This window comes from Typha latifolia, chromosome 10 (genome assembly GCF_019914945.1).
Source record: "Typha latifolia isolate L0001 chromosome 10, TyphaL0001v2, whole genome shotgun sequence".
In the NCBI taxonomy this organism is placed as follows: domain Eukaryota; kingdom Viridiplantae; phylum Streptophyta; class Magnoliopsida; order Poales; family Typhaceae; genus Typha; species Typha latifolia.
Window position 1 is genome coordinate 9,217,123 of NC_133095.1, and position 24,618 is coordinate 9,241,740.

General features: G+C 34.8%; 1 pseudogene; it reads left to right on the top strand.

The window, feature by feature from the left end:
- The first annotated feature begins 832 nt into the window (after positions 1-832).
- LOC140795991 (putative E3 ubiquitin-protein ligase RING1a) lies at positions 833-14,375 on the top strand (annotated as a pseudogene).
- The last annotated feature ends 10,243 nt before the right edge of the window (positions 14,376-24,618 follow it).

A 24,618-nucleotide genomic window follows, 5' to 3' on the forward strand; every position in this document is an offset into this window, starting at 1 on the left:
ATTTTTTTCTCTATGGTACGACAGCTGTGAGATATGTCAATAGTTAAGGAGGATTTATATATCACAAAAAAATTTAGAAGAGGTATGTTAAAAATAATGGTAATTTAGGATCTTAAGTGTAATTATTCATTTTATTTAAAACGATAAAAAATAAAGAAGGAATAAATTGGGAGAATAACTAGGGGTGAAAACGGATCGGATTAACTCCGATCCGATCCGACTCGATTAGATTTAGATAAAAATTTCTATCCGATTCGGATATGGATAGAATTTTAAAAAAAAATTCGGATACAGATTCGGATACGAGCAGAATATATGTTTCGAATTCGGATATGGATATTGAATATTTGTTTACCGGCATATTTTTTTTAAATGATTTACAATTTTAGTTTGCTTATTAAATAGTAAATATTAATATTTTCACTAATAATACATTATATATTATTTATAGAGATTAATTTTTCTAATTTTATATATTTGACATATAAAAATTTTATTTGTTGTAAAATTCATAATATTTTTGGGTTAATTATATCTAAATAAAATATTATAATTCTTTTTAATTCAATCAATATCCGTTTAAGATCCGATCCTCTATCCGAAAATTATTCATATCCGTTTAATTAAGATATAATTTTAAAATTTTTTATTCGTCAAATATCCATATCCGAAATATGGATTGATCGGTGATCCGTTTTCATCCCTGAATAACAATTCAAGTGGTGGATAAATACCCGAATAGACCACCCGAATAGGTGGGTTGTGTGTGCGCGCGAGTGCTGCATGTGCTGGGTCGCCTCAATGTGATCGCCAAATCCGGTCAGCGCCCGAGCGAATTAATCCCAACTCTCTTCTCTATTTCCCTTCCCCTCCCTTCCCTTTCGCTTCCCCCCGTCGCGAAGAGGAGAGAGATTTTAACAAAAAGAAAAAGAGGAGAGAGGAGAGAGAGAGAGAAATGCCTGCCCAGAAGCGTCCGCATGCGGCTTCCTCCGACCACCAAACCGTCGAACATCTCGCGGCCACTGCGGAGGACTCATCTATGAGACCTTGTTCTCCTCCTCCTCCTACGCCACCACAGCAGAAGCAAGAGGAGGAGGAGGAGAAGGTGGAAGTCAAGGTTGAGAAGAAGAACGAGGAGGGGGAGGGAGAGGAGATGCATGCGAATCCCAATCCTGAGCGGCCGCAGGAACAGGACGGTGAGGACGAAGGGCGGGCGTCTCTCTTTTTTGTTGTTAACTTCTTATGTCCTTCTCGATCTCATGCTTCGGGGGTGTTTTGGTTGGGTGCGCAGATTCCGATGCGGACGCCGACAGCCAATCGTCGCTGAGCGCCGCTGACAAAGATGAGTACGTGCTCCCTCTCCTCATCTTTTTAAGCTATAATTTCGCTATGTCGAACCATGTTCCGTGACATTTTCTTGAAGAAGAAGATGTGATCGTTTCTGCTAAAATGTTGCTATGGGATAATGCAATCATTTGAATAGGATGAGACAATGCCTGTTATGGTTACGTTGTAGGTGATCTTCAAGTAGTTCCTTGATGGAGGAATTGAATGTCTGTTCTGATTTGTTGCTGTCAACAGCGGAATAGCTGCCAAATGTTTTAGCACTTGCAGGTCTAGTGTTTTAATGATTGTTGGACTAGTAGTCAGGGGAAGTGATTATGAATCAGCATATGGTTGTTAGACTGTAGAATTTAGCTGTCATACTCGTACCAGATTCTATCTCCTGCTGTGACTGAGTAGGTTGAAGCAAATATTCGATCAGGCCAATATTGCTAAAGATGGAACGGGTAAGAAGAATTCGATACGCATCTTATGCTTCCTACTCACTTTGGAAGAGTCGTAGATCACTTCTAGGTCCTAGCAGCAAGACCAGAACCAGGTCTGGAGGAAATTACACTTTTAACTTTTTACATCTCTTTCCCAACAATATGGTTTTGAGTTGTCCAAAAAAAGAAAAAAGACTAAAAAAGTAAATTTAACTCTGTTATTTTTGAAAAAAAATTATGCTTTATGTTGTTTAGATTAACCCTATTGATGATAATAGATATAATTTGTAAGTTAAGTTTCTCCAGGGAATGGTTTTGATAATAAATAGATTAACCCTATTTTTGTTGTTGTTTTACATCTCTTTCCCAACAATATGGTTTTGAGTTGTCCAAAAAAAAGAAAAAAGACTAAAAAATAAATTTAACTCTGTTATTTTTGAAAAAAAAATTATGCTCTATGTTGTTTAGATTAACCCTATTGATGATAATAGATATAATTTGTAAGTTAAGTTTCTCCAGGGAATGTTTTCATGATTACTTCTCTGACAATAGATGTGTTAGCCTTTGATATGTCGTGCTTTGACAAAGTTTCCTGTTGTTATAATATAACCTACTTGATGCTGATGCAAATTTGATGTCCTGCTAATAGCATTGAGTTAACTCCTAAATTTAGGTTGCAAACTGAAGTTGGTCACTACATTCTTTTCATCACCTCTTGTGCTATCCATATGCTACCTTTTTGTTTGAGAATACCTGCTCCTTGTTGTTGATGATCTTGTTGGTTCCCCTATTGTTGACTCAAGTAGTTCTCTGTAAGGATCAAACATGAGCTTAAAGCTCTCTTGAAATCCGATCATTTATTCAATCTTCTTGTAGAACTGTTAAATTTTGCGTAGCACATGTAGAAGGTTTTCATGGAATTCATTATGAACCACTAAGCTGGGTATATCTCAGGCATATTTATCTTATTCTCTAAGATCCGTTTTGCACATTCTATGCCCTTGTGACAGTATCCTTTTCTTTTAGTCAGTTTTCTGGCTTTCAAGAAGAAAGGTGCAAAACGCCAATGATCTGAAATAAGAACTATTAGAATTAGCTCGAAAGTTAGAACCATTGGGAATCATCCTGGGAAGATGGTTGACATCTCTCCCATGTGCATGATTATGTGAAGCACAAACATCATATGTAGAAGACAAGGGAACTAGTAGGAAATAAAAAACATGTGCAGCCAGAGGAGCATAAGCTGAGGGATTCAGACCAAAATCTTCACAATTAATTTCAGGTTGTTACCAGCCCTATTATTTTGGCCTAAAAGGTTAACCAGCTAGCAAACTACGGAGGAATATGTTTAACATAGAGTGTACACCTATTTTGAGTAGGCAGTCTCACCAAGAATGTGAACGGTTTATGATGTTCTGAAAATATAGTGACTTGTACTTGGTTTCCAGCTGATTGAACCTGAATAAGTGAATATCATCAATATATGTTTTTGGAAATTCAAACGGTTGGATCTTGATTTTTATTTGTGTTTAACTTATACTTTTGGTTCTTGTGAAGGTACTTGGGGTGTTTCAAGTCTTTTTTCAGATTGTTGATTTCTTCATCAGTCCTGTACTGCTAAATGATTTATTTTCTTACTATGAAACTACTAGTGTTTCTTTAAAAGTAGTGGCCAGGGGAAATTTTATTTTATTTTATTTTACTTTTAGGTGGGGGTGGGGGTGGGGGGCGTGTTTGTCCTTTACAACCATGTGGGAGGAATTTTCCACAGTTGGGTGTGTGCCACATTTCAATCGACGGTGCAAAATTCATCAGGAATAATTGGTTCTAGATGTAAAAGAGACTTTCTGAAATCTTTCCAAATTCCAACTAGTAAATTCTTGTCATTTTCCAGGTTGCAAAAAAAAACTATATTTTTGGGATTGCATGTTTAATTCACATAAACTGAAGTATGTCCAATGGGTTTCTTGTTAAATTTTTTATTCCGTCGGCTGATGCTTGTCCATTCGTGCTCTTTTTACGAACTGCAAAAACTTAAGGAGTTATTTCTTACTTAAGGAAATCCTTAAGTACTTAACTAACATGAGTAAACAGATACAGTAATCACTATCACATTATCTTTTATATATGTTTTTTCATTGCCTTGTCTTCAATTACACACCAGCATGAATAGTGTAGGGCACTTGATATTTCATATTAAAGTGCATCTTCAATCTTCAAAGCATAACTATCTTGATATTGCCAAGGGAAATTTTAGTGTACCCCCCCCCCGCCGCCTAGTTTTCTCTCTCTTCTTCCTTCAATTCCCCATTCTGTCCCACCAGACATATCATTATTGACATGATCTCCTCCTTACAAAGAGAAATATGGGAATTTACATAAGCAAATAATCCTTTTATTTTAGCTTAATTGGCCAATTTGGTTTTATTGAACCTTTGGATTGGCCTATTTATTTATTTTCTATTTCTTTTTCTCCTTTCCTCCCGTGCCAATTAAATTCTAGGTGAGATTAAATGTCCCCACTAAGGGGACTTCTTGCATCTCTAAATGGGTCCACTTCAAAGTGGGGTCCACCTCAAGTGATGAGTTTGTTTAGACTGATTAGATTTTTAATGCAATTCTATACAGCATCCGAGCCCATCTTAAGATTAGTGAGATTTTAAAATAAAATTATCTAAACTATATGTTTAATGACTTATATATTTTTAGTTTTCGATAAGACATTTTGTTATAAAGGCTAAACACCTAGATCCCTGAATTGACCTGATTTAACTTATATCCCTAAATTAAAAATGTCACATTAAGAACCCTTAAACTATCATAATTTCTACAGGGGGTTACATTGTTGTCGAAAAAGTTGATTTTACAAAATTAACTTCTATCCTTGTACTTGGGTTGTAGAAGAAGGGAAGTTATATCACCATTGAACTTGACATTGGGTTGGGATTGAGAGAGAAATATGGGGAAGGTGAGGGGGGAAAATAAGTTGAGAGAGATTGAGATTTTGAGAGGAGGAATAGTAATAGAAATCATACAGGTTGCTACTAGATGAAAGAAATGTTGAAAGTAAAGGAGAGGGAAAGGATTGTTAAAGATTGGGAGAAATATAAGTCTAGGGAGAAAGATGAGGGCAATTTCAAGTTGAGTTCGCTATGCGAAGGAGAGGGTATTTAGATGGTCTCCTAGGATGGATGTTAGCGGGTCTCTCGCTCTCTCTCTCTCGTGCATGCGTAATCTCTATCAGCTTGTGATTTCTCTCTTTTAATTCTGAGGTGCGAAAGTTAGAATTGTCCAGGAGCAGATAAATAACTCCCTAATGGATTTTTTCTTCTCTCCTCTTCCCTTTTGGTTCCTGGAAGAACTTAAATGATGTTATTTATATATTTCAGATAGCATATTGCCTATACATGCTTCACCTCTTGTGTTGGTAAAGCTCAAATATTCGTAATACTTCTACTTGAATAAATTTCAAATGAATAGTTAGTTTGTTGATTGTGTTTCAGGATTCATCATTCCCTACATGAACTTACCACATGTATGCCATAAGTGGAATACAAATTTTATTTGTAAGTTCTTTGCTGTTCAAATGATTTTATGGAACTTGCTTTGTTCGCAGGTTTATACTAGTCAAATTAGCAGAGATACGCAAAGAAGTGCAATGCCCTATATGCTTAGGTATGAAACTGTAATGTTCATGTACATGCAATACTATCAAAAGTTATCTTCTAAAATTAAATAAGTCAGGTTTCTTTCAGCAGTTGATCTCAAAAGATGTTCTTATACTTTTGAGGGCTGTTTGTGTCTATAGTTTTAAGGGATCCTTTACTAGTTTGCCACCTGAAAGTTGGGGATGTACATGTATAAATGCATGAACTATATGTATCTTTCCTAAATTTTGGATTTGCAGATATTCCCTGGACAAAATATTTTATATTAAAAATGGTTATTAGTTGACATCCTCCAAACAAAGTTATGTTTTACCTCATTTTTTCCTTTTCCTAGTGCAAGATTCCCAATTGTAATTTTTCAAATTCTTGTAAGTATTTTGTTAACCCTCAAACAATGAGTGGATGTACGCAGCTGTGGGATAATATTATATCCTTGCAGCTGATTTTAGATTTATCTGAAGAAAAGATTCGAGGAACTTGTATATGACTCTGTTTTTCCATTTTCTGCTGGATTGATTAGAACAAGTGGAAATCATGTATTTCCCTTTGTTAAATTTAAAACTAGTGGATGCTCCACAATATTCTATGCTTAAAAGGTTCTAAACGAGCATGCCTCTCAGATAGTCATATATATTGTATAGTTAGATGAGCAGGTCAAGCAATTTAGATAAACATACGTACCTGGAATACCAATACTGAGACATACCTCAGGGAAGGAAACTAGGTTTGTTCAAGTCTATAGCTTGTCAGATCCAAGAGTGCACAAATAGCTATTGACCTAGCAATGATGGCAAGTCAAAATCAATAGTGCCAATTTGTAGCATCCATCTAACGAAGAGATTAATTTCAAAAATTTATGACCAAACTAGCCCTCCTTTTTTTTTTTTTTACTTCTGTCTTCTACTGCAATTTAAAACTTAAATATGAGTCTAGGCACAATTTGAAAACGCTGGCTGGAATAGCGATTTCTAAATATATGAAAATTTCAAAACCGCAAAAAGATTGCCATCTTAGGAAAAAATTTGCATATAAATCACTTTTTGATTTATCGATTTCTGTATAAATTGCTAAACTAATATGCGACTCACATGGAAAGTTTTCTCAGAGGAAAACTTTTTAACGATTTTGAAATTTTATATATAAGTCGCTAACTAGGTCAGTGACTTATATTTAAAAATCACTGTCGCAGTCAATGGTTTCACTAGCCTTATATTTAAGTTTTGAAGTGTACTGGATGCATAAAAAGAATTAGGGGCAGACTTAAAATAGTCAAAAACTCATATTTTCAATGCAAACTAGTAATCCTTAGAAACTCCTCCTTAACTCCAGTGGACTATTATTGATCTCAGAGTTCTGATTTGACATAATTGGAGTCATGCACAACATCTAAATGTTATGTTAGTACAAATTATTAATTGGCTACTCAATTAATCAATTGCACTTAAATTAACATGAATACAATTGACTCAAAACAAATTAAAAAAGCCTGTTTAGTGATTAAATAGAAAAGGTAGGCTTAGTTGCTTATGTTGCCCTACCTTTCCCAACATTGTCTCCATCTGCACCTTAAGTATTTACCATTGTCGATATAGTTAGACACAAAACTGACTTGTGGAATCATTCTATTTCAATAGATGAAGAAATTTAATATACTTAGCCTCATTCATCTTGTCCAATTGTTTTCTAATAACAAGTATTCTTTGTATATTCGCGAAGTTGGAGAAGGGAAATTAGAGAAGAAGGATAAGTGTCACAATCCCAACTACTTCAATATAGATAGGTATGCCCTGCCGCAACCCAAAGAAACTCAAGAGTGCAAGGCCTAAAAGAATACTCTCTACAAGAGTTAATGATTCATATGGAGGGGGAACAAATGCCACTTAGCTACAACAATCAAATGCTACAATATAATAGAAATAATAATGAGAAGATGAAGTATAACAAAACAGAAAGGTGAGACTCCTGGGAGGTCCCCAAATAGGAAAGGTCCTCTCTTAGTTGAACAAAGAAAATCTGTTACAGAATAGGAAAAATATAAGATTTCTATTGAAGAGAACTCAAATCCTACAAATTTGCTTCTTGTCACATTGCAAAATTCCTTCTTAGGTTATTTTACCTGGTAAGAGACATGATAAGCTATGTAACCCGAGAAAATAATCCCAAGAGACATGTAGCCATTTGATATCAATATTTTTCAAAACTAAATGAAACTGTCTGTTTTATTGGAATATAACTCAAACTAAAACAATATCCATAAGAGCAACTAGAACGACATATAATATGCTTGAAATGGAAGCTATACGTGCAAGTATGGCCTTTGGTAGAACTTGGGATACAATAGATAAATAGATCTTAATCTGGAAGCTTTTGCATATCTTCCTATCGTGGGCCACTGAAGGTCCACTCTCGCTTTACCTTGCATAGTGATTTGGCTAGCTTGATGGGATTTGTGAAAGTGCATGTTGCTAGACTCACCGTACTTTTGTTACTGTTGATCTTTTGCACCTTATTGAGTTTTTCATATTAGTTCTACGTTGAGTGTTTTTCAATCATTGACATTGCATGTGAGTGGATGTACACTAGTTGAGTTGCTTCTTACTGGACTTGTTGCATCAATTGATATTCCTTTTGTCTAGTAGGCTGTTTTGGAACTCTTTTGATTGGTCTAGTTTGACCTTTGTCTAGAAGCATTCACTTATTTGTGTTTGGTTGAAAAGATCAATGAGGCTACCATTGGGGATAAGAGCCACCTTGACATGAGCTTACAAGGAAAACTCTTCTCTTGTTTGAAATTTCAAAAAAAGTAAAAATGTCGTTGAAAAGATTCAAGGCAAGGATCACCTTACCTCAATTGCGTAAAGCCACCATTGCATGTGTGTTGCTAGAGGGGTGAGATTGATGTGCATGTGTATTAGGATTGGTTGAGCAAAGATAGCCTTGTCAACACTTCATGGCACGACACAACATATCTTGTGGCACCTGCCCGTGCCGTAAGAGGGAGAGGGAAAAGGATGAGGGAAACTACTCACCTTCATTCTTCGCCGTTGCCGTTGGACCTCATAGTTGGTCGAGCAGCGGCGAAGCTGTTAGGAGGGGTGCCGTGCAGCACCTCTCATGCCACGTGCCTATTGGCACGGCCATTGTTGGCATTGAGTACTAGTGTTGATTGTTAGAAATCATTTTGTAACCTCTTGCACAATTTAGAATTCTCTTGTAGTAAACTATACTAACTTGCCACTTAGGAGGTGTACATGTTATCTCATTTTGCTATTGTGACCTCTGACCTGGTTTCAGCATGCCTAGGCTAGTGTAGGTGTCATCTCAGGTCTGGTCTAAATGATTTGCGTGAGGACTATTGTATTGTGTTGCATTTTCTTTTACATCCCGTGCCGTCTCAATGAGTTTTGGCTTTTGGTTCGAATTTGGAGCTTAATAATTTGGTTGAAGTGTTTACGATATGTTTGGAAGTCTTTGCGCAGAATTTCCTAAAAGCTTTTGATGATTTAATGCACAACCTTGGAAAACTTGCTGAATTTCTGCTTCAGGTTTCCACTTGAATGGGTTTTGAACGGATTTGGGAAGTGTTCAAAATTGACCGCTGATTGTATTAAGTAGCATTCAAACAGGTTAGCGCCCGTTGTACGACTTTTGGATGCTTGAGTGTTCTAACAGCGTAAATCTGGGAACAATTAAAACCTACCCGAGCTCACTTTCTTCTTCGTCTACCTTTCTCTCCCACCATTTTCGTTCAAACTGAGAATCCTTTAAGGCTGTTTCTCCAGATCTTTCTCAAACCTATCATCCTCTTTGCAGGCTAAGGTATTTTAAGGTTTTTTCATCACATGATCTTATCTTGATTTCTTTTTAGGGTTTTCATTCAATCTCATGATCATGTTGGATTTTGATGTTTTGATCGTGTAGAATCATGGTGAACAAGAATATTCTTGCCTCTAATAGATCATCTAGATCCTTTGAACCGTCTTAAGTTTCTCTCTAGCGAAGCAAAGGAGTGGTATGCTGCTAAGTTTTCTTCTAGAATCTAGACCAGTTCTAGCAGAGATTATGATTTCAGATTTTGGGGAGTTTGATCTACCTTCATTTTTTAAGAGGAGGATTGGAGAGGTATCTTAAGGGTTGAGTGGGAGGCGTACACCAAATTAGCTACACACTCCAGCGAACGAATGATCCTTTTGGAGCACAACTCCCCTTATTTAGTGGATTTTACCCCTGCTGAATCAAAATTGTTGATATGTTAGCTCCCATAACTCTCAAGTGAACCACTTCATCTTGCTCTCGGTTTTGTGCCCTTTCGTTCAATTCGAAAAGATTTAATCTTTCATTGTCGAAGTTTTTACTACTTTCTGCTTGGAGTAGTCCTCCACCAATAGTTCCTCACACTCCAGTAACAGTTTCATCTGTTGATGGTAGTACACTTTGCTGTCCTTGGTCTTCACCTAGGATGAATGACCCAAAAAGCTTCAGGTTCTCGTCATTGATCACGGAGTACATCTCCGCTGGAAGATGTTCTCTCAATTTTCAGTATCATGAAGGTACATTGTATAACTTTGAAAGGCCTGTGGAGCATCGGGAACGCTAGGACTGGTGCCTCGCAAATGTCTATTTAAGAGTTGGTGAGTATCATAGAGTCCATTTTATAATTTGGATGGAGAATTGAGGGTTGATCTTTGAGTGTCAAGTCTAGTTATGATTTTATTTATCTATTTTCATTATTTATTTAACCTACTTTTATTTATTTTTGTAACTTTTGTACTTAGGTCTGGTCCAGGCTCCATTTATGCCCGTTTCAACTCCTTAAACTCATGTTTCAATTTATTAAATTCCTCATCACCTTCCTTAATGAAAGCACTCAATATGGAAAAGAAAGCATGCAACAGTAAAAAAATATTCAAATTTTGATTGTTGCATTTGGTTCAAAGGCTCTTAGGTAAGATTGGAAAGTGGCCTATTCATTGTTCCTAGAAATAATTATATGAGGAGCCAATTATGCATTTTGGTCCCTAGAAATTTTATTTTATTTCTAATAAGATTTTAAATCAGTTGAGGCTTAGCTCATCCATCAGGCTTGACCTGGCCATCCTCCCATAATTGGCCCGTCCAACATCATAGGCATGAACTGGACTGGGTTAGAAAACTTAAACCTACCCAAGCCCAGACCTAGTTTGAAACTAGTCTGGGCGTAGACTAGGCCAGGTCTTGTCCATACTTAAATCCAGGCTTTCTTTGACCAAGCCAAGCTTGACTGGTCCATTAAGATTCGTAGCCTTGGTAAGTCTATGCAAGGGATGCTGGTATCACAAGAAAGTGGTGAAGGAATTTCGGGCAAATTGGTAGGCTCCCATGGAACCATGAACTTCAGTCACCACTTTTGGTTTGGGCCAATTTTGATAACCTTCTCCTTCTTTAGAATAATTTTCAGCTCATTTTTCATCGACTATGAACCCGAGATATACAAAAAAGACTGCTTTCTGAATTCACACTTCTTATAATGTTCATTCAGTTCAACTGATGCTTTTTGTAATACATTGAGAACTTTTCTGTATGCTCCTCCTAGCTTCTACTGTAGATAGCTATATTGTACTGTAGGTAAGAATATTGTCCAGGTGCAAGAAGTTGAACTTCAAAGAAAGATCGTAGAATATTGTGCAAGTAGCTGGTGCATTTCATAAAGCGAACAGCATCACCCACCACTCAAACAAATTTGTTGGGTCTTGAATGCAGTCTTTCAACTTGTTCTCTTCTCATACTCCACTGAATTGAAATTAAAGATGATAAAGGGTTAAAGATGTTAGAGAAAGATGGATGGTATTTGTGCCACTTAAGAGTAGCAGTACTCACCTAAAAGGGCATACTGATGACAAGCATTGAAGGGTTTTTTACAAGGAAGTTTTATCAGGGTTTTAAGAACATTTCTGTCATACAATTAGGAGAGATACTATGAAATATTTTTGAACAACAAGAATATATTTTTGGCCAATTTGAAATCTAAAACTTCTTTCACTAATGATATTTGGACTTCACTTCAATGTTGGTGTTCTGTGTACAAATGCACATTTTATTGATAATGATTGAAAGATTTTTTTTTTGTTTTGATGGTTAAATAGAATGCCCCAAAATGATCCATATCTATGGAAACAAGAAAACTTATTTTTGGTTTGCAACACTAATTTTCACCAAAATTATATGGTTTCATCTGAAACTGGCCAAAATGATCCTGACGATGCTTTCTGTGCTTTGGGTTTCCTGTGTTTACTTAACCCTACCAGCTCCAAACCCGTCCCTCAGTTCTACTCCTATGGCCGACACAAAAGATGTGAGCATGCCTCTCTACATCTCGTGAGGCTATGATTTGTGTGTGAATTCCTCCCTCTCTATATCCTTTACTTGAAGTGTGAAAACTCATCCTGGCAAATTGATTCAAGAAACTGCTTTTCATGTATGCAATGCAAAAGGTAGTGTACAGTATGAATTATTGCAGTCCAGTTTCCTTAATCTAAAACCTATGAATTTCTTTCATATTGTTTTTCTGAAATCTTTTTTTCTTGCTAAGGAAAAATATTATCATCTAGGGATACTGGGTTTATCCTTTTGTCATGCCATGTATTATGCTCTTTTAAGCATGTCCATGACCGTGACTACTGAAAATTTGTTTTTGATCATTGAGTTATTTGATCTAACAGGAATAATCAGAAAGACAAGAACAGTTATGGAGTGCCTGCATCGGTTTTGCAGAGAGTGTATTGATAAATCAATGCGGCTGGGGTATGGTATTGGTGCCGATATATGAATATTCCATATTTCCAATTGTAGAGGACTACTACATCCTTGTATCAATGTTGGCAAGAGAAATGCCTTAAGTAATTTAAACATGAAATAGTGAAATAATGATACTTAGACTAGTCAATTTAATAAGCTAAATGTAACCTTTCTGTAGCAACAATGAATGTCAGCATGTCGCACTCACTGTGCAAGTCGACGTTCTTTAAGGGACGATCCAAATTATGACGCCCTCATTGCAGCTTTATATCCAGATATTGATAAGTATGAGGAAGAGGTATGCGAGTCACTGCTACTTGCCTACTTATAATTTACTTAATTTGTTGTGCTTCAAGTTGCATCTTTCCACTGACATTCTTTTATCTATATTTGGCAAGTGATGCTTCTCATTTGGCTTCAATATTTATTGCTGCAGGAACTTGCTTTCCATGAAGAAGAGAAAAATCGCAATAAGAAGGTAGGATCTTAATAGCTGATTATATTCTACTTCTAGAAGATGGACCTGTATGAAATTCATTAGGAGAGTTATTTATCCTTTTATTAAACTGAATAAGTTTTTTTTTTGGGTAGATTCAAGCATGCATAGCTGAAACTCTTCGGCGACAATCAGATGCTCTTGGAAGGAGGAGACCTACTGCAAAAGCAACAGCTGCTGCTTTTGTAAGAAAATCTCAAGGGAACTTCCGAACTAATGGACAGAACAGTTACCTGCGGGGGAGAGGTAGAACAGGTGGTCGTGAGAATGCACTTGCAGTTTCTGATGACGAAGAGGAAGGAAATGATAACGATGGGAGCAAGGAATCCTCTTCTGCGGATGAACGGTCTCCAGATATCAGGCAAAAGAGATGCAAGAGATGGCCAGTACCACGGTCTTCACCGGTTAGAACAGCAAGCAATGCGGACAGTGGCTATGATGACAATGACGATTTGGGAGTCAGTAGAGAAAACCTTAGCACATCTCCTTTACGAGCTGCATGGGGTAAGAATGGCGTACGAAGTCAAACACGACATGGCAATGCTAGTAGTTCAAATGGTAGGGTGGTCAAAGGTGCACGCATGACCAAATTGGTGGAACATTTACGAAATTTAGATGAAACTGATAATCAGGTAAAATAAGTGATAAGCAAGAAGATTATATTTATGCTAACTTATGTCTACAAACAAGACAAAAGATAATGACTTCTGCTAAACTTATGCCTACTAACAAGCTTTAGCAGCAACATTATTCTTTATTGTGATTTCATTTTGCAGGTTGACATACATCTGATTATGCTGCCACTGGAAGGAGAAAATATGCCTAATTTGCGGACACCTTATCTTTGCTGTCAACGGACCATGTCCATTAAGCAGCTATGCCTAGTAACTACTTGCTTCCCACAAGTTCTTTTAGTAGTATAATTTTATTTGTCCAAATGTAGTGTTCAAAAGTCAGTGTCATTCATGGGTGCAGTTTATAGCTTGCCAGACATCTCTTCAAGCTGAAGAAGTTCAGATATATGCCAGGACGCCTCAGCATGGATACTCAGCAATCAATAACCCAACTATAATAGACAAGACCGTTGATCCTTTTGAGGGCTTACAAATGCTGGAGCCAGAGAAATCACTTTCAGAGCTGTGTGCTTCATTCACTTCTGCACAAGGGGATCTGGTGAGACCCCAGCAGTTTGTCAATACTGTTTCTCTTCTGGTATTGATTTCCTAAATGATCATCTTTTCTTTGCCTCCAGGAATTGGTATATGTTTCAGAAATTGCAAAGCTAGATAAAACCATGGTGTCAGGTCTGTGTTTCCCCCTGAGAAGGTAAAATGCCACTAGATATTTAGTATCTTCACATGGAAGATGTATATAACACCAACATATTAGAAGATAGGTGGGTGATGGGCTAAGCATACTGACCTTCACTAGTCAAGGAATTTTCTCCTCGATGGTAACGGAGCAAAAGACCAAAAGAAAAGGAAGCGACGTCATAATGTTATTGTACATTTGCTTATCTTTTTCTTTTTCTTTTTTTGCTCTTTAAACAGATGGAGAAGATACTAACTAATATTTCTCATATTTTTTCATGCTCTGTAGTTTTTCATGAATATAACCAATTCTTCGAAGGTTCTTCTTTATATCCTCTACTGATTCACTTGGCTCGAATCACTTAGTCGTATACTCTTCATTAAGATTGCCTTAAATAGGGCATTACAAATTTGATAGCTTTCTTTTCTGAAAGAAATTGATAACTCCGGGCTGTCTAATTATAGCAGAAATTCATTTACCAATTTGGCAAGTGTAGAATCAGGTACTGCTCTCAACGCTATTTCTTGTACTAATTTTTTTTTTAATATTGATGTGTATAGTTACAAAGATCTGTTATATTTCTATATTTCTTGCGGGAAGTTCAGCTTTGATACATAATCACAGATATTTACATTGTTGAAAATACTTAAGCTATCATCAAATCTTAGCCTGTTTGACTAGTGGTAGTCAGGTACCTTCTGGGAGCATGACCAGAAAGGGAAGTTTGATTTCAATAAACCTTAAGCATTGAGTATAATATTTTGAAGATAAAAATCTTCTCTTTGTATTTAACCCTAACCTGATATTATATATGAAACTGGGAGAGTTGCTTCCTATATTAATAGAAACAACACAATTAATGTAGGTTGGCTACTTTTCTTCTACATAGGTTCTTGGGTTTTGGTTTACAGTTTTTGCCCCTGAGGCATACTGTAACTTCAATGGATAATTTAATCTTATTAGGATGATAATACTTTTATTTGGAAAATTACATTATACCCTCTTATGATTAGTGTTAAATTTACTTAAAACACTTACAGTTTTATTTGTGTCATTTTACCTTTTTATGGTTATATGTAAACTGAAATTATTATTTTTCTATTATATTTTGATCAAACTAGAGATCAAATTTGAAAATTTTATTAGAGACAAAGTTGTAGAAGATTAAATAATTTTCCAACATATCTAAAATAATACCAATTGAATTTTAAATAACAGATATTGGATGAAAATATACATCTATTCAATATATTTATTATATATTTGCTATCTAAAATCTGATTGGTTTTATTTTAAATATATTAAAAAGTTTATTAAATCTTCTATAACTTTATCTTTAATGAGTATCCTTAAATTTGACTTCTAAATTTACTGAAAAAAAGTAAAGGTTGTATTTTAATTTAGACCACAAGGAATACAGTTATATAAATACTATAGAAGTGAAGTAAATTTAGGCATAATAATAAGGGGTTAAAATGTAATTTTCCCTACCTTTATACTCAATAGCTAAGACTAAGAACTTTGGGCATATTTGATCATTTTGAAAGAATAACATATATTCTAGGGATGTAGGATACTTTCTTCCTAAGAAAATGCTTGATCTACTACACTAGTTGAACTATATTTGCTCAATGCTTGATCTGTCTCATTGAAATGCACCCTTGCTAGGATAAGTGCTTGATTAATATCTCATATTGAAGTACAAAGTTCTCATGTATTTACTGATGCTGTGATGGAAATATAAATATATATGACATTCTAGATCTACATGCTTGAGAAGATTGCCATCCTTATTTTTGCCATGATATTGCATAGAAACCCTTTTTGATACTAATGATGCTCCAAATATTGATGATATTAATGATGTTCCCTAAAAGAAAAATAAAGAAAATATTAATGATGTTAAATTTGGAGTCACCAAGCTAAGTAACACCATATGGTATGATATATATATATATATATATATAATATGGTATACCTGTCTAATTAGTTGATTATTGACTATGAGAAATAGACAACAATCTTTTAGTCTTATTGTACACAATTAATCTTGAATTAGATGTTCGACTAAAACAGTTCATGGTTAATATGATGAAGGATTAATTCATCCATCATTGTTATCTATTGAAAGCAGTTAATATAGAGAATTATGGTTATCTTTCTCCATATGGAATAAAAGACTAGGACGCAGATGAAATACGTCTGATAAAGCTTATTTTACTACTCTTTAAAAAAATTATACTCTATATTTAGCTTAATAATTAGGTTATCTTTTAAGTTTCTTATTAATAATTTCTTTTTAGAGTGTGAGAATTTAGTGGTATTTCAACTACAATCGATGTTACGGGGATTCGAACCTGACAATATTGATACTACATAATCTCTATTAATAATTTTAACACTATCCTATTGGCTTAAGTTTCTTATTAGTTAACACAATTAAAATTTCTTATTAATTAACACAACTAATTATTTGTGACAACGTTTCATGATCATTGAAGAAAGAATTCTCTTCCTGATGTTTTGATCATAATTATATTGGAAGTACAAAACAAAATAGCAAGTTTCGAGGAAGACCTGCTTGTCTGGGTTTATGTTTTTACTGTGGAGTAGTTGAACGACAACTGGCTGGCTGTAAATTTCTTCGTGCTTGGCTTTGCCAAAAGTTTAATCTAATTGGGACTTCTTCCCCATAGTAAGTAAAGTAAGCCCAGGAGGAGATTGCGGTGTTCACCTGTGGAATAACTTTTATATTAAGTTAGTTATGTCTATTTTTAAATTTGTATAAGAAATCTTATATATGTTTAGATTATTATGTTGTTTGGTAACAAACTGATATACTTGTGTAATTATTGTACTTGACGTGATTATTATTGTAAATGATAAAAGTGTTCTTTACACTGGAGAGATGATGAGAGTAGAGTTATTTTGATATTTAAATACGAGATTAGATGTATTTGAAAATCATTGACCTGTATAGAAATTTTAAATCCGCCAAAAAAGTTGTCGAGTTTAGGGTGAAATTTTTATGTAAGTTGATTCAATCAGAAAATATTAAGAAATTTCTTTCTCAGACTTGACAATTTTTTTTTTTAGAGGATTGAAATTTTCTATTTAAGTCAATAACTTATATTTAAAAGTCAATGACTGGGTTAGCAATTTTTTAGAGGATTAAAATTTTCTATTTAAGTCACTAACTTATATTTAAAAGTCAATGACTGGGTTAGCAATTTTTAAATACTCATAGATTCATATTTAAGTTTCAAAATATATTAAATATCATAAAATAAATATTTGGGAGGGCCTAGTTTGGTCAAAAACTCTCATCGGTTTTTCGTTAGTTGTTCTGTTCAAAAAGGTAGACAACATAACATAATATCAAAGTAGATGTTTTAAGTTTGAATTTCCACTTTTTGGGCTCTTCAATATATCTTGAGCATCAGTAAGATAATTAAAGCGATTTGTCAATTCACAAATTAATATATGTTGAATCTCAGACTACTAATTCAAAGGCATGTTGAGAAACACAAAAACTCTTTTATAGTTCTATTAATTCTCATGAATACTAAGTAGAAGACATCAACTTTTCAGAAATACAAAAGTTACAAAATAGAGAAAATCTTTAAATTTTATTAAGGATAAACTAGAAAAAAAAAACAATGATGGAACATATGTGTTTTTTTTTCTTATTTCTTATTTTCCTTTTTTTCTTACTGCCATAGAACAACATGATCTCTCTTTATATTATTCTACGGTAGTAATTTATGAGTATAAAAAATTATTTAATTCAAGTCAAAATTTATTATAATTTTGAGTGAATTTTCTTTAGTTTTTAGGTTCCATATGTGATTAATTCTTATTTTCTTATTTTTTTTATAATTTTTAGAAAATTGTCTATATTTTAAATAATATTTATAATTTTACATAATTAAAAATTGTCTGTCTGATACGAGTGACCAATACGATCTATACGACCGATACAACAATACGATCGATATGTATCATTTTTCTAACAATCGATCCCGATACCGATCTCGAGTTTCGGAACCTTGATTATAACAATGAATAACTCGTCCATTCTTGCTTATAGGGTTTGAACCTTCCAAATAGAGACGATGAAGGATTTACTATAACTTTTTTTAGCTTATTTCTCTGGCACCTGTCAAATTTTTGAATCTTTTTTTGAACTGTTTTGGAAGAAGCTCCGTCGATCTCAGGATCAATATTCTTATCCTTGTCAGACTGACCTTCGCCTATCTTGATAGATGACAAAGTAATACCCTAGGCTTTTAGGTGGCCATAGGGTAGCATCATAGGTATGGAGATTATCTATAAAATTCTAAGACTATAGAATGACACTGGTACAACTTAAAGAAAAACTTTATATGACCAATGTGTTACCTTACGAGGCATTAGTTTTTTTTTGTTTAGAAGAAAGATGGGACACTCAGGCTTTGTATAGATTATAGATAGCTTAATTAGGTTACAATAAAGACATACAAATGACTTGTTTGTTCAGTTAGGAGGAGCTAGAGTATTCTTTAAAGGAGATTTGCAAACCGGTCATCATTAACTAAATGTTCCTGTGGAGGATATTTTAAAAATGTACTAGATATAGGCACTATTAGTTTTAATCGTCTTTTATACATACATATGTTATTAGTTTTTATTTCTAGAATTTAACATAAAATATTTATGCGGTGTTACTATTAGTTTTGTTTTTTTAAAAAAATTATTTAATATAAATAATAATATAAAAAAAAAGAAATTCTGGCTTGTGAGGCACACCGAAGCCTAGCTGTCTGAAGGAAAGTGGTGCCCTCTATGCGGTGTTCTTGTAACGCCCCCACTTGGCATGGGCACGTGCACGCCCACGCGCCCATACGGCACGCGCGCGCATACGATAGGTCAGGCGGGGCCCGTCATACATAGATATACTCTTGTGCACATATAATCATGACATCATCAAATAATACATGCTAATATATCCATGCTCATATAATCCAACACCAAATAAATCATATTATTAACCAAATAAACTTGTTAACATATGAATATCAAAGTCTACAATAATATACACTAAACCACTACATAATCTAGATGGACCCACACATGCCACAACAAACCATCAAGATACAACTAAACAACTAATATACGAGTACACTATAATCTGACATGTATTATGCAAATCATCGTCTAAACCATGAAGTACAAATATCAAATAATGGTACAACTTAATATTTTGTTAAACTATCTTCTAAACCATCTCACGCATATGGCTCACCTCATCTTTGCTCTAAAATATCCCCTCAGGGTACCTCAAGTCACTATCACGTATCATAATATCTGGGAGGGTTTGAAAAGAAATAAAGAGAGAGTCATGAGCAAAAGACTTGGTGAATAGACCTTATCCCAAATTAGTGATGCTAAATAGAGAGTAAATTATGTACTTGATAATATGAATCAGAAAGCAGCATAATGCCATGTATGAGCATGTATATATGTATCCTCAATGACATATATATATAAATGGAATCAATTTTCATGAATGAGCATATTATATCCTCAACCAAAAATATATCTCATGATGAAGTTATAATATAACATCACCAAATATAATAACATATGATGTATAACAATCATGATCTAATGATACTAGTCACATCAATGATGATGCATGATGCATGCCAATCACTAGATAATCGTATATGTCAGAGCCAGATATAATCCACATATCTCTCACTATCATAATCATCTGTCTCAACTCTGAATATCATCTATCATGTTGGACTATGGTACCCGGCTCCAAACTCGATACTCATCATGCCACAAGCTCAGAGCATACTCTGTCATACGCTAAGAGTATCTTTGTAGATAAATTATACCCTACCATACGCTAATGGTATCTTTATAGATAAATTATACTATGTCATAAAGATATCTCAGAAGAAAGTAATCATATCCTGCCATACGCTAAGGATATATCAATGATAGTTGTACCCTGTCATACGCTAAGAGTACAACCATCAGTCATCACCATACTCTGCCATACGCTAAGAGTATGTCCAGTATCAGTCCAGATCAGATACCGTTCCAGCCATCACATTATATCACATCACATACACATATATTTTTATGATTTTCTATACATGATAAATCATATGTATATATCCAGTACTATAATAGATTATGCAACTCAGGAATATAGGTGGTAAAGAAGCCGAGAGAAAAATAATGTAATGCGAGACTCAACCATGTATCTAACACATGCATACTCCTACTAGTCTATCACATGCATACTCATGATAAAGATCATCCCGATATAAAACCATAACAAGATAATCATCTCTATATATCACCAATGTACTCATATCCGAGATTAGCCTAATCAAATGCATGATAAAATATGTTGACTGAAATCATCTCTATATAAAGTCATATAATCATGCTAGAGGCCAAAACATGCATGTACATAATATATAATATATCCTAATTTGATAAAGACGTCTAGAGGATAAGACTACTCACGGTGCATTCGGAAGACACGAACCACGCATCTCTCACGTTCGTCGGTCAATCATCAACTCATCATTAGGGTCCACGAGGTCTCACATAAGGGGTTCGAGGTTTGAAAATATTTAAGTAATATGATGTTAGATGTTTATCCCATTTAGAATTCATTGGTGTAAAATATAATAAATTATTTGATTTTATTAAATAACTTGATATACATTATATATATATAATTATGATAACCTTATTCTAATTATATATTAGGCATATAATAATTAATCTCTTTAAGCATAAAAGAATCAAATATAAAATAATATAATTAAAATATATGTACATAAAATAACTAACTATAATTCAATTATTTGGCAATTACTACTTTTACTTAACTAGTTACTAATCATACATATAATAATCATTATCCATAAATATAAAAATAATTATCTGAGCTCAGCATTTTATTGCATAGAAAATAATATATAATAATAATAAGGTGCTAGCAACCCATTGTATATTCAAATATATTAAATATATGCATGTATAAGCATACATAAACATTAATAGAAACTTATATAATTTAATTATTTTTAATAAAACTAACTATATAAAATATAAGATTATTATCAATATGATTACATGTATTAATCTAATAAACAATGGCTAAACTATATATAATCATATGCAAGTATTTATAACTATAATTAATAAAATATTATACTAAACATACTTAGCTAATACTTATACTAGTGACCGTAAATTATCAAAATAATCTACCATCTAGATAAATTGATTTACCTAAATTTTAGAAACTAAATCATATAATTAGTGTAAACAAATTAAAAGGGAGCAATCCCTTGTCACAGATCTTTGGGCTCAAAGATCATGCCGCTATAGTCTTTGGGCCGAGCCCAAGACCATGCGAAAGGGGGAACAGCTGAGGAAGAAGAAGAAGAAGAAAGAAGAAGAAGAAAGAAGAAGAAAGAAAGAAAAGAAGAAGAAGAAGAGAAGAGAAGAGAAAAAGGAGAAGGGAGGAGGCGGCGGGCAGGCCGGTGGGGAGGGGGCTTGGCCCCTTTGCTAGCCGCCCGGCCCGGCCTCTCGCCGATAGCTCGGCTCGATGAGCTCGAGCTCAAGGCAAGAAAGAGAGAGGGAGAGAGAGAGGAAGAAGAAAGGAAAGAGAGATCTCACGGGCGGCGGTGGGCGGTGTCGGCAATGAGGAGAGAAAGGAGTGCGAGAGAGAGTAGAGTGAGTGAGAGGAGAGAGAGAGGAGAGAGAGAGAGAGAGAGAGAGAGAGAGAGAGAGAGAGAGAGAGAGAGAGAGGAGGGAGGGAGAGGAGAGAAGGCGGTGGAGGAGGGAAGCTCCGGCGACGGTGGCGAGCCCAATGTTGGCCAGGCTGGCAGTTGGGGCGCATGGCGCCCTCCCCTCCTGCCACTGCATGGCACGAGGCCGGCCACGTCGTGCCATGCAATAGAATTTTTATTTTTATTTTTTTTAAGGTTGGGTTGTTACAGTTACTCACCTATCTTTCTTTTAAGGTACAACCCAGAACCTCATTCATGCGTCGCTGGCACAGGCCTTTGATGCTTCTCTTTGAGAACCACACTTCTTCAATCCGATCAAAATAATAAATAAGAGAAAAATTGAGAAAGAAGTAGCCAAGTATTGTATTTGAATTGTAATTATATTTTCTCGTGAACAAAGGGGGTATGCATAAGTATTCGAGGCTTTTTGAATTTCTTCAAAACTTGTAACTTTCAAATAAATTCAGCCCATTAATTATTTTAAAATGACCATTATGGCCGTTACAAAACTTTTAAAGTTCTTATAATATTTGAGTTTTAAATTCCTTTAATTACTAATTTTAATTATAAATTAATTCTGAAATTAATAAGATATGTAACTACCAAAGTTATAATCAAACCAACATAAAATAACATCAAACATCTTAGGTCATCATACAATGCAGAACACAAGCGCAAATATGCCACAATGATTGTGTCGTTGTCATCTATACTTGTTCCCTATTAGCTTTATTTCTCATTTTCATCAACCACCTCTCAAGACTTGGACGTCAATCAATTGTGATGACCCTACTTCATCACATTGACCCTACTTACATCACATTCACTCATGGCTTTCATCCTCTGGCACTCACTTGGCATTACCAAGAGGAGAGAATGATTCTAGCAGATATATCACCTGACAATACTCAGTGAACAAAGCTGACTGATAATCTATCACCATAGTCAAAGGACCTTAGTCGTTTGACCCATTATCCACCTAACACATAGTCATCTCACATTGAGTTAGTCTCACACTACCATGTACATCATACGTTGGGGAGGTCTCAAGCTCAAACAAGCAATTCTAACCTTGAGTCAATCGGGCTATGCAATCCACTTTAACTCAACTTTTTTTAATCCACAATGTATAGGTTACCTCACCGAGACCGCATGTTAAGTGATGATAGTATTGTGCCCCTCCAAGCTTGGCACATAACTTGCCTACTTGTCTATGGATCCATACAAACTAAAACCTTAAAGCCTAATCCCTACATGTAAATAATGGGAAATTTCATGTATTCCCCTGTGGTTAGTCCTAAATTCACTCCAACTATTTATAATTTTATTTGTATCACTTCACCCTCTTATGGTTATATTTAAACTGAAATTATATTTTTTTTTTCATATTTAACTAATCTATGGGTCAAATTTGAAGTTACTCATCAGAGACAAAGTTATTGATAATTGGATAAATTTTTCAATGTATTTAAAAATATACCAATAAGATCTTAGATAACAAAGATATGATAAATATATTATGTCGTATCTTTGTTATTTGAAATCTTATTGTTATTATGCATTTAATTTAAATGCATTAGAAAACTTATCCAATTATTAACAACTTTTTGTTAATAAGTATCTTCAAATTCGACTTGTAGATTAATAAAATATGATGAATAAAATAATACCTTTAATTTGAATATAATAATAAGGGTGCAAACTGACACAAATAAAACTATAAGAGAATGAAGTGTAATTAGGCCTAACTATAGGGACATAAAAGACTTCTATAACTAAACATAGTATATAGATTGCCATTGGCGGCATCATGCATTGCGCGATCTATCTTTGCTCTCACCTTAGAGGATTGTCGGTATTGTTAGACTCGGCCTTGATTTGACTTGATAGAGTGATCTACATATGTATATGATGCGATTCGACACCGGATCGGATCACCTCAAAAGATATTGGGCTCAATGGATTGAGTATAGTTATCTTATTTACTATTTTTATGTCGTTTAGTCAAAATCTTAGTATGTTAGGATTTTATTTAATTAGGTAAATTTGGATCTACACAGTTTCGGTAAAATATTCGAAGTTTTCAGATATCCGGTATCTATATACAACAAAATGAAGGGTTAATCTGAGAAGATAACGACAACTGGTTTAGTTAAATTTGTTTATGACTTTTAATTTAATCTCTATAAATAGGGCCTTATGGGTTGTATCTTAGGCATGCTTGAAATGAAGGATTAATTAGCTTTTGCCCTTGGATCTCTCTCAACCTGGCCACCGGCCTCTACATCTCCCCTCTCCCTCTTCACCAACCAACGCCATCTTTTCCGTTAGCACAGTCTCATCTAGCTTCTAATTACCCTCTTCCGTCGATCCCCTTAGTCCCGTAGGGCAGGCCTACTTCTCCCCTTTCGTCTCTCTATCTTAACTGTCTCTACTTTCCGTATGGTTTTCATCTTTACCACTACCACCGTTGTAGGCCAATCATAATTTTCAACCATCTATCACATCCACATATGCAAACCACCACCACCACTATCTATTGTCGAGCCACCTCCATCAACTACTTAGCCTCCACTCCATAATGACTCCATCCTATACCTAGGAGTTCGTGTCTCCACCCATGGATTCCAAATCCCGTGCAGACTTGAATCTCGTAGGTATGACCTCCGACCTTTGTCTGTCTTTTCGAAGATATATTCTGATCTACATATCCGATTTATGTGAAAATAGTTTCATTGGAAAGTTCTCTCCCAGGCTACCTGTATCAAAATTTCATGTTAATCTAACAACTA